The following is a 15,365-nucleotide window of genomic DNA, read 5'->3' as shown; positions in this document are numbered from 1 at the left end:
CCTGAAATGTTTCAATTTTAATACCCAAACTATTTTTCAATACCCTATTAATTCCTAAACTTTTTAGAAATGAAAGTTTTACACTTTAAAACTAACACCGTCAACCCATCAAATGGTATAATTGTTTGGAGGTGTAAAACTTCAATTTTCAAAAGTTTAGGTATTAATTGGGTATTGAAAAATAGTTTTGGTATTAAAATTGAAACATTTCTTGAAATTTCTGTCATATATTCTTGAGATTAGGAATTTTCCAAAGTTTATCACTTCAAATAGAATCAATATTAGTTTATTTTGTTAAACATGTGCGCTATAGTTTGAATAGAAAACAATAACTTGCGAAATGACTAGGTAATGTGTTTGATAAGCAAGACGAAGTCAAAAGTACATAATGTGTCGATAGTTCGTCAACTAGGTGATGCCAAAACCAAAATTTCAAATGATGTTATTCTTGGTGGTTATTGTAATTGATTCAACATGCAACTGCAAGTTTCAACAGAGGAAGGAGATATTTGAGCTTGGAGCTTTGTTTATAAGAGATACAAAATAGAGGAAGAGGATACCGAATTCCATAACTTTTGTATACAAGAGACTCTAGGCGAAGAAAGTAGTTTATTTTTTATTTGCTATAAATTATGGGATAGTTTTTTTACGAGTCGTTGTCTTCCATTTTAATTATAGCTAAATTATCTTAAGAGATATCACCTAGTTCACGGGATATCGAAGAAATCATATTCTTCTTAATTCGTCGTGTTCATCATCTAAGTCATTTTGTAAGTTATTGTTTTCTACTTAAATTACTGCGTACATATGTTGATAAAATAAATGAAGTCTTATCAATTTTGTATTAGGCGTTAATATCATTTTTTTGGGCAACAAGCGTTAATATCATTAATATTGCGGTTTTAAACTTTGACAAAATCCCAAAAAAATATATGACATATTTTTATTTGCTATAAAAAGACATTAACTATTTTGGCTCCCAAATTAATACTCAAAATATTTTTCAATATCTAATTAATGCTTAAACTTTTGAAAATCAAAATTTTTACACTGCCAAACTTAAAACGTTATATAAATCCATTTAACGGCGTTAGTTTTAAGGTATAAAAAGTTAAATTTTAAAAAGTTTATGTATTAATTGAATATCAAAAAATAGGTTGTGTATTAAATAGGAAACCAAAATAATTTATGTAATTTTATAGTAAACTGAAATTACTTTATATGTTTATAGGGTATTTTCCTATATATGATTGGGACTATTTGGGATTTTGTAGAATTCTTAGTTAATAATATGCTCATTTTTTAATTTATTAAAATTTATGACAACTACTACACGAATGATTCTAACTTCAAAAGTTTATATTTTTTATCGGTTTGATGATATTTACATTGTGAATTCTACTGCGAATGGTATTTTCTTAATTTATCTAATTGTTAATAAATCATTGTTTTCATTTTCAAAACACATATTTTATAGTGTACAAAGATTAATAAATCTTTTAACTAAACCATTTAATCAACAGAGCTTTCACATTGTTTAAAACATTATGAAGTCTTTTTGTTCAGATAGATACAGTCATATAGAGAAATCTGCTAAAAAATATTATCTACCATATACATATAATTTATAACATTTATGTTATTTCATGAATTTTGAAGCCTGGTCAGACCAGAATTTTCCACCAATCAAAGTGCTAAACTGTTTGACATCTAATTTGATTTCATCTAATAAGTATTGAAGATGCTTGTGTTTCTCTTTCACAACTTACAATAAATAAAATGAAAGAATATAAATATTAGTTATTCGTTTTGTAGTTTTTGAAAGGATTTGGTAATAAGACAATTTGCTATTTGGTAAACCGCTTCGCTGTATATTTTATAGCCTGTAAGTGTGCATGCAAAGTTCTAGAAAAAATCGTCTGCATGCATATCAAAGAATCATTTCTTAAAATAGTCCTATCATCATCCTGATATAGACATTTACCTAAAAAGTATACGAACACATTTTCTTTGATTGGTCTTCTAGTTATCATAGCCGCCGAAGATTAATATAGAATCTTTGGGCTGCTTAGAGATATTGACATTATTTTTAATTTCTTTCCGGATATAACTAAAAATTCAACATTCCTTCAAAGACTAGGTTTGGTTGGGGTTGATCTATATGTGTGGTTGGCGTCATCGTCATTACCATTACCTCTCAGTTGGGTCGCCTACGGCTAGTATCGTGTTCGTGTCACTAATCTAGTTTTGATGCAACCAAAATAATAGCAATAATAAAACACCTTGTAACTAAACCATATATATGTGTTTCTGTAAATTATGACAATTTTTTTTTGCATAAACTATAAATATTTAAATCCTAATGATACTGAGTGAATCTAATAACATGTATGAATGATTTTCAATAAAAACTAAGTATAATTATTTATAAACAAACTACACACTGTAAAAACTAGTACTAGTTTGACAACAAGTAAAAACAGAATTTTCTAAGTATATAATATGATAATAAAGGATACTACTATAATACGTTCCTCAAATTACCTATGATTTCTCTTTTAATGGATGTTAGTTCATTTGTTGATAAATTTCACATAGATTTCTTTATTTTATTTTTTGATCAACTCACATAGATTTCTTTATAAAAATCAATATTCACAGTTTCCTAGTGATTGTTTATACAAGATGTTAGACTGTTAGTGATTCATTTCCTAGCTAGTTTCTCCTTCTTTTTTTTAGTTTTTTCTATTGATATTTGGTTAGGTAGATGCTTAGATAGTTTTTTTTTTGTTCAACTTCATTTTTTCTTGGATCATATGTATTAGTGTTCTTCTTAAGATAAAACAAAACAGAATTAGATCGAAGCATTGATTTATATCTACCGGTTGTTCTTCAGAATTCATGTCGGCTAAAAGTTTGCTAACAGAAAGAAGTCTCAGTTTTTAGACTAGTGCAAAATATATTCAACTTAGTACAATAATTTGGTTACAGGTCGGCAAAAATTAAGTTCAGTTACAGTATACAAAAGTTTCATCCAATCCAAACTATTAAACTCCCATGGCCAAATAAGAAAGTTGTTTGATTGTTTGGATATTTACATTTTGGTGCACAAAAAAGGATATTTAACATTTATTAGTTTACACGAAAACATGAATTGGTCCACAAAAGTGAGAGAAACAACAAAAGCCAATATAAACAGAAGGCCATCGTAGAACGTCTAATCAGTTTTGTCCTTATCTCATATACATATTCAATTATTTTTTTTAATTAAAAAGTTTCATTAATTTGCAACCCCAAAAGAGAATCGGAATACACCGGAGAAACGTTAATACGCCGCTAGGTTACAAGGTGACTAACGTGAAGAAACCAATCAAACAAAACAGATCAACAGCAGAAAGAAGTATCAAGCGAGAAAAAGAAGTCTGGGGAGGCAAAGTCTCCGCATCCAATGAACACCGGCGGCATGCGATTCAGGTTTTCCACGACTTCACGGCATACATATTCAAATTTTAGTTTAGTGGTACACAAATAAATAAATAGCATCCCACATTTTGTTCATATCAAACGCATTCAACTTTAGAAATTTGGCCCTCCCATCCTATGACATTTGTGGTTGAGCATTATTATTGTTGACAAATCTCGTGATATTAATTGTTATATATGGGACATGTGTATGTTGTATTGTCACACTCACATGTAATCATTTATCGACTATTATCGAATATAACTTAAAGTTGATGGTTCTTTATAATTTTTATTTCCCTTCTATTCAATAACTCAGTTTTGACAGTTTTGTCTTAATATAATCTCGATAACAAGAACATTTTTTTTCATTAAGAGCATTTTATCATTCTTATATAAAATCATGGACTATGATTTATATAGACACTAGCATATAGAAATAATCTATACACGTATATTGCATGGTGTGTTAGAACATCTACGTCTTTAATTTTTTTAAGGGGTTTGTAAATAGTATAATATAATAATTTAACTATATTATTAACCTTTTGATATTAAAAATAATTTAAAATAACGTGGCAGTTATTTTAGTACTAACTAATCGTTTAATCTTAAATGTCTAACTAAGTGCAGATCGAATACTACCATAATTTTTACTATTTGAGATTTTCGTATTTTTACGGATATCCAATTTTCTAATATCCGAATATCTGGAAAGATTTACAGATATTTGTGAATATTTACAAGTATTTATAAATATTTTATCCACTTGCTAAATTCAAATAAACTTAAAAAAAACAATACAAGTTTGTCTTCAGAAAATTTCTTCAACATAATAAAGAATATAAAATAAATATTAGTAAAACTATATGTTTCATAAACTTTTTAAAATTAATTAAATATTCTTATAAAACATAAAATTTTAGAAGAATTATAGTTTGTAAAGATTTTATACCCCTTTCATAGTTTAATACTTTTATAAGTGATTTTATAAATAAAATAATAAAGTTATATTCTCTCTGTTTTAAAATATTACATATTCTAGACTTTTCACACATTTTAATAAAACACATTAAAGTTGTATATTTTTTTGTGAATATCTTTTTCCATGATTTTAAGCCAATGAAAATTCAATCAGTGCAATTAATTTTTTTGAAGTTTGCAATTAGCTAATGAAATATGCATTGAAAATGTAAAAATTAGATCTTTTTGAAACAATTTTTTTTAGAATATAAAATTTTGTGAAACGGATGGAGCATGTTATAATAGTTATATAAAATTAACATTATAACTCATAAATGTAATTATACATACACATACATTTTTATAAAAATCGGAGTGGATTGAATATCCAACTCTAATTTTTTAGTATTTATGATTTATTTCGTTTTTAGTAGATATAATTTTTTGATATTTACTTTAATTTGAAGACTTAAAAATATCCAACTTTTTAATGGAAACAAATAACAAACTGAATTAAAATTAACAGATAAAATGTCAGTCATAATAACATATACTATTAATTGTAATTATTAATTGTAATGTAAACCAAATCATATAATGTAGCATTGGTAATAAATTAAGGCATATATTTTTTTTTTGAAAGAATGATTAAACTCGGATCAATGATGACACAGACCTAATTCCGGAGAGGAGGTACATCCCATTGATAGACATAGATCCTTTTATGGGTATTCGAATGAGCTAAAAGCATGATTACAGTAGGAGACACATTATGAGATTGGTTTATACTAAGAGACACTTTCAACTTGTGGGACACTTATTCTTGTCTTCTAGTATGTGATATGACATCAATACCCTCTCTTGAGAAATGTGAGAAAAGCGTTGGTTTGGTGTTGCAAAATGAGACACCGGTTTGATTTGTTTCTTAAGATGCATTTAAATATTTATTTATTGATAAAAAGATGTCTTTACAACCTTTTGATTAAAGTGTGTACTTTCAATCCAAAGGCTTCAATTGAAAGTAAAAGCAAATGGCAAAGACCAACAATTAACAAGACCACGATCCATTACAAGTCTGCCGACATCAAACTTTGGCATATAACTAAAAAAAAAAAATCCAAACAATCATCATATCACGTCAATCCTGAGAAAAAATCTTCTCAAATACACAAATTCCATGCCCACAACTCCTCCTTTCATACCTTATCCATCCACAACTCCTCTTTTCTGCTAAATCTCACGTACACAAATCTCATGTCCACAACTCTTCTTTTCATACCCCATCCATCCACAACTCCTCTTTTCACATCTCGTCCATCCATAACTCCCATGTCCACAACCACGACATCATCAGACAATCATCCTTCGAGTCCTCATCCACCCCCAATCAGCTCTTCCTTTCATACTTTATCCATCCACAACTCTTATTTTCTGCTATATTTCACGTACACAAATCTTCTGTCCACAATTCCTCTTTTCATACTTCATCCATCCACAACTCTTCTTTTCACACCTCGTCTATCCATAACTCCCCTGTCCACAATCATCCTTCAAGCCCTCATCCACCCCCAATCAGTTCCACTGCAGCCTTTAGCTTCGCAGACAGAAACCCTAAAAACGTATTCATCTACCATAGTCACTAGCCAAGAATAACTCCAAATTCAAGAGGGGAATAAGACCAGAAGAACCGCGAAGGCTGTCTCGCCCCAGACTTTGTCTCTTCCATCAATTAAGTACAGATCTGGATTTTAGAATTGGGGAAATATGCTACAAAGCAATAATAAAAACAATACAATCCAGAAAATAATAGGTGACAAAAAATCAGAGAACAAGAAGAAGCAGGAAAAATCAGGGATTAAGGGATTTGAGAGAGTGATTTCAAAATCAAAACAGATGAGAGAAACAAAGAGAGTAATTGGAGTTTCCAATAGTAAAGACTTGGTTTAGTTAGAAAAAAATGAAGTTTGTCGTTTGTTTAGTAGAAGGGTAGAAGAGACAAATCACATGAAGAAAGTGTGTCAAAAGCAAAATGTGTCTCAAGGTGTAATTGCAATCTCAAAATGTGTGTCTAGATGTAAATTTTTCTAGATTCATATCCATGTGGTCAGTGAAAATCGAACCCGGAACTGTATTAAGGCTGAAATTCTGTCTAAGTACCACTAGGTTAACTCTGCTAATCTAAGGCATATATTATTGAGTTCAAACTTCAAAGATTAGCACGGTCGTCGATGTCTGTCCAAAACATGACATTGCAATCACATACAATACGTACTACTTCAGTTTTGTTTTATATGAATAAATATAAACTAAATATATTTGATAGATTAAAAACATGATTGATTTCCCGGCTGTAATCCATAAATGCAGTTCTTCCAGTTAATAATCGTTGTTGGTGTTTTGAAAAAATTATAGAAAACATATATAGTTTTAGGGTATAGGGCTGAATATTTTATCCATTAAATTTGATTCGATTCGTTATCTGTTGTTATTTGATCCGAAAATTCCGGATATCCGTAAGTTTTCAAAGCAAAGCAAATACTAAAATTCAATATCCGTTAAAATCGAAGCAAATCACAAATATTAAAATTTTTGGAAGCGAATATCCAATCCGATCCGTCAATATATAAATATATGTATATTTTCATTATATTTAAAGTTTTAAAGGTATAAAATTATATAATTATTATTCTAACATATGATTTGACATATTCTATTCACATTATTACTTATATAAAAGTAATACATAAAAAGAAGAGAAAACATTTATGACAATTACAATTTTTTCTTAAGTTTTGTGTTATTATAATTGTTAACTAAGTTCAAAAATTTATAAAACATGTAGATTCACTATATCTTTTAACTTTATCTTTTATATCAAGCAAAAAAAAATTACAAAACAATTTTGTATCGAATTTTTAAGATTATTTGTATTAATCAAAACAAATAGAATATCCGTAAGTATCCGCAAATATCTATTTATTTTATGAATATCCGTATTTTTCCGAAGCAAAGCAAATCAAAAAATTAGATATTCGTAACATTCGAAGCAAATCACAAATACTTTTAAAAACTCGGATATTCGATGTGTCAAGGCTTACTAGGGTATATAGCTATCTTACGGAGTTTGAGAAATTGTAAAATTGAAAGCAAAAGAAATTGTATGGTGAATCAACACCGGAACTAAATCTGGATTTACGTCGATTCTTATCACTCAAGGACCGAAAATCAAAATTCGAATACTAATCTATTTATATAAACTTGAGTTTAGATCTCTCCTAGGGTGTCCACGTCAGATTCCAGCCTGGAAACAGGATGCTTCCCGTGCCGCCACGTCAGCAGCTCTGCATTTCATTTAAATGAGTATTTTGTCGATTTGGGCTTCGTTCACCGCGTTTCATTAACTCTTCTGTGTAATCATTTGGGCTTTTCTATGTCTTGGGCTTCGTCTAAATTCATTTTTCTGAGTAGTTGGGTTGGTCTTTCAGTCAAATAGGACGTAAGTAGTGTTTCAATTAAGGTTTTCCGTGTTGTTCTTCTTCTCCGCCTCTCATGTTGCTTAAGCCTTCTCATTCGATCTCTCATCTTCTTCCTCAGAGGCCGAAACGACACCAGTAACCGAAAAATCATCTTAAAATCCTCCATTAATCTCTCACACACAATCTCTATTCAATGCAATTTCTGTTTCTCTAAGGCGGTGGAGGTTCAGCAATAAAAAAACATATGCTTTTTTTTTTACTTTTTGAATCATCTTATCATTCGTTCTTAACTCCACATATTGTTCATAGCCAAAATTAATTTCATCGGTTAAATCCTTATCACATCTTTGTCCTCTTGAATCCATATATTAATTATAACTTTTTCTTTGTGTGTTTTAAGTTTCTGTTACAGATTTTTGACTGAGGCATATTCTAACTTTGGATGATTGTTGTGTCTATTTTTGATGTTCATACAGATCTATGTCTTTTCGTATGGTTTTCTACTTACCGGCGAAAGAGATCTGGAAATGTTACGATGATCGGCTGAGTCCAAGTGTCCTCTTTAACGCACACATTAGCAACAACTCTTCACTCCTTTGACGATTTGTGTTTCAATGTACCTCTCATTACTGCCATAGTGTGAATCCTCAACTATAAATAGGTAAGCCCATTCCCTGGAAATACAAATGTTCTGGTTTGGAATCAAAGCGCAAAACACACCTTTTGTTAATAATATCTTGAGTTGTATGCGCCTGTTGTGTTGTCGAGATGAAGAAATCCATCTTCGATTTCGTGAATTTCTTGAACTGATTTTTTTTTTCTGATTGCTCATGCTAAAATATTGCTCCTTGATTCATTTTTAGATTGAATATGAGGAGCACGAGAGTGTCTGAGAGCGATAGATTGTGAGAGAAGAGAGAACGACTGGTGCTAATGATGTCGGAGCTTCCTCGCTTTTGGATTATGTTTGGTGGAGACAGTGCTGGTGGAGAAGTTCAAGAAATGTATCCCGTCATCTCTGTTTCTTCTTATGCGCCTTATTGGATCTGGTCCACCTGATTTGAGATTAGCGTTTAGTCAAAGATCTATTAGGCTTCTTGAATTGCAAGGTACAGTTTTAGTTTCGTGAGTTACTGTAGGTTTCATTATTTTTAAGTGGTTTTTGTGTGGATGTTTATGCTATGTGATTACCTAGCTAGGTGAGGACGAGCCAGATGTTTGTATTTGAAAGATTCATGAGTTTTTAGTTCTGATGCTTCCAAGATTGCATAAGAGGTTCCATTGTAATAACATTATCTCAGATATCTATGTTGAATTGAACTTCTTAAAAATTGTACGTAGTTGTTTAAGTTTTGGCTTTTGCTTATATTCTGATGTTTATGTTTGGATATGATTCTTTTTGTATGTCTATACACATACACACCTTTCAACTCATGAGTGTGATATATAATTTCTCACTAACAATGACTGCCAAACAGGCAAATAACTTGAATGCAACTTAGCAATTTACATGATTACAAGACCGGCAACTACATGTCACTCCAACAACAAATGAAACCGGTGGGACTCATGCTACCAAGGCCAACTAAGTTTAGGGGGAGGTGGTGACGTGGTGTGGACCATACTAAATCTAATATTTTAGAGGTTTAAATTTTATTAACATACATTTTCTTCGTTTAGATAAAATGTTTCCGAGAAAACATGTTTCAAAAATATTTAAAATACGTTTACACATTTAGTTTTAGTTCTTAAAAATTTTGTTATTTCTAAGGAAAAAAAACATTTAAAAAAAAAATTGGACCCCTAACAGACATTAACCCTCTCTGGTGATTAAAGAACGAACGATTTCCACACAAACCTTTGCCTTAACCAACCATGTTTTTCAGAATTTATGCTCAGTACCAATTTTATAAAACGCCTTTCACCGCCGACTTAAATCATGAATATTTAGTAAACGTGATCTTGAGAAAATGTATTTAATTCCAGTCCCAATTCCTAGGATCATTTCAGGGTGTCTTAGGTCTTGACTCATGGGTGTTTGATGTGCCATGAGAGGATGTTGAGGTGGCTTAAGAGAAAAGATGTCGTTAAATCACAATTTTCTTACAAAATATATATACATACAATCAGAATTAAGATAAAAATATTGAAAATATGTAAAATAATCACATTTTCATGTATCTTTTGGTGGTGATATATACATGTCATATCTAAAAACATAACACATAATAAAAAGTTAATATTTTTTTTATAAACACAGTTTCAAATTTATATAATCTATACATTATTCGTTTATTTACTTATCCGCCCGCCCGCCCGTAGGACGGTTTCCCCTAGTATTAAAAGAAAAAACAGAAAATAGTTGATAAAAAACAGATAAGATACTCCTACTAAAGTATCACGTTTGTGCACTTTCTCATTATAACTTGGTTCACCTTTTATCTCACTTTTCCTTCTTTTGTCCCAATGACTTCGGCAAGGGAGGTGCAAAGGAAAAGATGATGAGATATGAGAATATAATTGCCGTTATCCATAATTTGTTTAATATACATTATATAATAAATTATCAAACGATCACTTGAAAATCAGGTTAAAAGGCAAAGTGCCTTTTTATTATACATGTGTAATCCACCAGTTTTGAAATCTTTTCCAACCTTTTTCCGATGCTTCGCAGTTCGCACCAATAAGTTTCATTACTTAGGTCTCATTATACTAATTAGTAACGAAACCATGTTTTCTAAAAATTTATAAATAAACAACATCTAGAAAAAGACATGTATAATCTAAGGGTTATTGTAGTATTACCATATGAATTTAAACCTTTTATGCACATGCTTGGATTGACACGCTAAACTCTAGTTAACAAATTTGTGGAATAAAATAAGTAAACTGTATCTAATTTGAAGCGGTTTCACGGTCTACTACATTGTAATCAATACTATTATAAATCATGAACCGAACTATTGCGGCATATCACTAGATGTTGCTTGCTCTACAATATCACAAATGTTGCTTACTTGCTGTTAAGCGATTATGAATTGGTGTTAGACTTTTTTCGGTAAAATGAATTGGTGCTATTTAAAAAGAAGAGCGCACCGTACGTGGATATCTAAAAATAACATTTACAAAAAAATTCTAGAAATTGGTCATATGATTATGCATTTATATGACTTTTGATTAAAGCATTTAGCCGTGGGTTCTGATCAGTCTCCACTAATTATTTTAATTAATCTCTGCATGTCTTTCTAAAAGTACACAAAAATCTTGACCTAATATGCCCTCCCTTCTTCAGGCTAAGCAAGCACCATTTACTTGATATATGAAATTTTTTTTTGATCAAACTTGATATATGAAACTTTTACTTGATTTTAAGTATATATCCAATTATTTTATTAAGGGGGTCTGATCCCTTAAGCTATGTCCGTGTTTTCTTTTCTTACACGTTGCTCGGGTCTGGCCGTTTGCGGCTCTATATGTAATGTCTCTTTTTTTTTTTGTAACTGTATATGTAGTGTCTCTTACGAACCCCAAACTCGTTTTCTGTCGTATACTAATTAACCCTCAAATTAGACGAATCAGAGAACAGTTAAATAAAAATGTGACACGTGAAGTCGTGAACTTCAAGAACCGACTTATCCGTATCTGCAGAGCCGGTCCTTGGGCCAAGCCAATGAAGCCTATGCTTCCGGCCGATATATTTAACAACATATTTCGGCCTTAAAATTACAAAATATTGCTTTGGTCTAGTGGTAGTTGTTGCGCTTTTAATGTCTTTATTTCAGCAACTGGGGTTCAAACCTAGGACAGTACATGTTTTCTATTTTTTTTGTTTTCATAAGTAGCCACTTTTTTTTTTGCTTCCAGCCCTATTAAACCTAGGACCGGCTCTGCGTATCTGCCATAAGTTAAACCCGAGCCGCTGTTGATCAATCTCGTTGACGACACCTACTAGTAGTTGGTGCTGATAAGGATGGACCAATTTGCTTTTTTCAACACACTTTATACTGGTTCTTTCTTCCACTTTCTCGTATTTTCCCTCTCTTTGTATCAATACGAACGTAAATATAATTGTCAGTATCTGTTACAGATGCATACGTAACTCATAGCATATGAAACAAAAAAGAAACACAAATCTCAATTGCAATATAGACAAAATATAATTTAGCAAAAAAATATAGACAAAATATACAAAGACAACAAATGAGTTAAAAAAACCTAAGGTGCAACGTATCCGCGACGTGAATGAATCTATTAATATGTTTATAAAATTTTAGTGCATTTGACGAGCTATATTCTATACTATATGATTAGGAATTCAATTCACACTAGTTGTCTATCTTTATTTTGGCTATACATAAGTATACTAAAATATTATTCATCTTATCACGTTTTCTTCAAACCATGAAGGCCACGTAGGTGTTACTCTATTTCGTTCGTCAGTCTAACTTATAAAATCAATATTTAGAGGATATGAATCTGACAGAAATATGAAAACACATATAACGGGACAAAGTCTATCCTAAAATGATAAAAAGCTCTGAACCAGTTTTGAGATAGTGATGATGTTAGGCGCATAGAGTGTCTGACAATGGAGAAAAACGAGTTATTAGACAAACGAATGGTTGACAAAAATATAAATGCAAACGAAGGTGATAAAAAGGGACAACCGAAGATGTTTTATTCTACAAGTTTAGTTCACCCCAACACTTAAAGCATCTCCATCAATGAACTCCTCTTGGGGTTCATCTTTTTGATTTTTTATTATTAAATTTTTTCTTTTTCTTTTTGATTTTCTTAAAAAAAAAAAAAATAGACCAATCGTAGGCCACCATGACACGTGGGACCCGCGCTACAGTGAAGAGTTTTAAGAGAAAGGGATTCATCTCAAAAAAGCTGCACGGGACGAGTTCAGAGGTTATAGATATTATAATAATTTTTTTTTTCGGTATGCGTGTGAACCCATTAAAAAAACTTTCAATGAGGATGCTCTTAGATCAGAGGCGGATCCATTCAATACAATGGGGTTGCACCTGACACCCCTTAAATCTCATCAAATATCTCTTTTCGAGTAAAATTAGCAGAAGGTCACTGGCATTTATGGTAAAATTCATGTTTTGACACCCCATTAACCCAAGTTCTATACCAATATGACACTTTATTTTTGTACTCAAAATTTTGACACCCCGTTAAATAATTCTTGGGTCCGCCGCTGTCTTAGATTTCAATGTTGTTCAGTACTACTATAGAAAATAATCTTATTATCTATTTGTTTTGACTGAAAATAATTTTTTTGTCTTAAATTAAAGAAATTTAAATATAGAAAACTATATTCTTTTTTTCCTCATCTGCTATACTATTATCGTGCAAGGAACCACGACGGATGACCGTTGTCAGCGAAACCAAACCCGAGATAAACTTTTAACCGTCTAAGATCGAAATCTATCATCTGACTTATTTGCATACGCTACATACATCTTCGAAGATAGTTGTAAGCTTGAAGAAGAAAACTATATTCATAACTATTTTGTTATCAAATTTGAACAACATACAAATATATAGTTGAAATCGACGTCCCGCTTACCTATTGAATTAATAATAAAATTAAGATAATATCACATTAGTATAGAATTATATCGTAGCAGTATAGTAGCTTTTGATATTATAATATCCGAATTTAATATACAGAAAGATAAAGATGCACTATAATTTGATATTTACATTAGATTCGCATCAGATTGGGTTTAATTAGTGGCATAAAAGTATTAAGAATTAAACAGAGGTAGACACGCATGACTGTAAGAAAAACAAAGACCTTTTCTTTTCTCGTGGTCGACCTGTCCCACACCGAGAGAAAATCACTCCCTTCTGACAACACCTACTTGTCCGTACTTTAAACATTATCGGATGATTCCGATGTTCCCTTTCACCTTTTTAATATATTACTAGTATATTATTAATCCGGAAAATAATAGCAATAAAAAATTAAAAAGCGACGTGAGACGACAAGCAAGGAAGCAAACAAAATGGTGGTACCGAAACAATGTTAATATTAAATTCATTAGTGTAGTTTCACAGAAAATGAAACAGAGAAAGGTAGCTTCGATTGGTCCCACTTAGACGTGGCCGAGATTTTAACATCAAGGACCCGCACGTTTCGCACGTGCAACTTTATTATACTTGCCGTAAATAGTTGTGGTAAATAGAAGTCATGCTTTTTAAGTCATGGCTATTGTTAATTTGACAGTTGATTTGACGAACAGTTATCTAAAGGACTAATTGATATTTATCCGTTAAATTTAATTTAATTAATTATTCATTTCGATTCGATTTAAAAAATCTAGATATCTTTAAATCTGTGAAGCATAGTAAAATACTAAAAAATTAATATCCATAAAACAAATCACAAATATTAAAAAAAACTAGATATTGCTATCCATTCTGATTTTTTTTTATAAACAAAAATATAATATTAAAAAATATAAAATATTTATACAATACTTCAATTTTTCTAAAGAATTGTATGAAAAATATTAATACTAAAAATTTATTAAACATATTTCATAAGTTTTTATTTTATGTTTTATTATGTAAAATATATTTTAAAAAAGAACTGACACTATTTTTCTAGATTTACTTGTATTGAACAAAATGGATGAAATATTCGTAAAGATTCGTAAATTTTCACTCGAAAAACTAGATATCCATAATTTTACGAAACAAAATAAATCACAATATTAAATATCCTTAAAAAAACAAAGCAAATCAAATATTGAAAGATATAGTACTGTTCCATTTGGGTCAACCTCCCCCCATCTCTCTCTAGAAAATTTGCTCCGTCTTCTCTCTAGAGAAATCCGACGAGATTATCGTTTTCCGGCCGGCGGAGTGGGCTCCGTCAGCCACCGCCGGTCCGGCCTTGTGTTCTCTCTGTTTTCTTCTTTTATTCTCCTTGCATGTTCTGTTTTGGGAAGGAGAGGGTCGTTTGTGTTGCCTCTTTGCCGTGGTAATCTAGTCGGCGTTTTGTTTCCGGGAGGGGAGGCTTCTAAAGCTCCACCGTCGCCGGCCTCTGACTCTGGGGGGTGGTGGCTTCCGTAGCGCCATGTCGCCGGCTTGTGGATTTCAGTACTTCTCCCTTAGGAAAAGTGTATCTCTCTGTGTTACCGATTGTCGGCTTCGGGTTTTGGAAGAAATCTTGCATAGATCGCTCTTTGTTCTCCAACGATGAAGCTAAGGTGATGAAGACAATCGGGTTGGTGGCTCTGTTTTAACTTCGTGATTGGCGGCTTGGGGTTTGGGATGAGAAATCGACGATGCTCGATTGGAAGTTCTCCCAAGGAAAAGCCCAGCCGTGGAAGGTTCATGTTGTGGTCCGGTGTGAGTCCGGTGTAACGCCGTTTCGTCTGCGGCGTGGAAAAGGTGAAGGGTGATGATGACACGTGTTGGCTTTACTGTTGAGGTTCGAAC

The 15,365-nt window shown here is 31.6% G+C and overlaps 1 long non-coding RNA gene across 2 annotated transcripts; it reads left to right on the top strand.

Annotated features, from left to right (window-relative positions):
* Positions 1-7,916: 7,916 nt before the first annotated feature.
* Positions 7,917-9,232, top strand: LOC108832668 (uncharacterized). 2 transcript variants are annotated; one of them, XR_008942672.1, is made up of 3 exons: positions 7,917-8,228; positions 8,378-8,562; positions 8,765-9,232. It is a non-coding gene; the product is annotated as an uncharacterized LOC108832668 (long non-coding RNA). The 2 variants fall into 2 exon arrangements; XR_001946539.2 differs by having other exon boundaries at positions 7,922-8,125.
* Positions 9,233-15,365: the final 6,133 nt, after the last annotated feature.

Source organism: Raphanus sativus, chromosome 2 (genome assembly GCF_000801105.2).
Source record: "Raphanus sativus cultivar WK10039 chromosome 2, ASM80110v3, whole genome shotgun sequence".
NCBI classification, from domain to species: domain Eukaryota; kingdom Viridiplantae; phylum Streptophyta; class Magnoliopsida; order Brassicales; family Brassicaceae; genus Raphanus; species Raphanus sativus.
The sequence above is the reverse complement of the archived record's forward strand: the minus strand, read 5'-3'. Positions and strand labels throughout refer to the sequence as shown.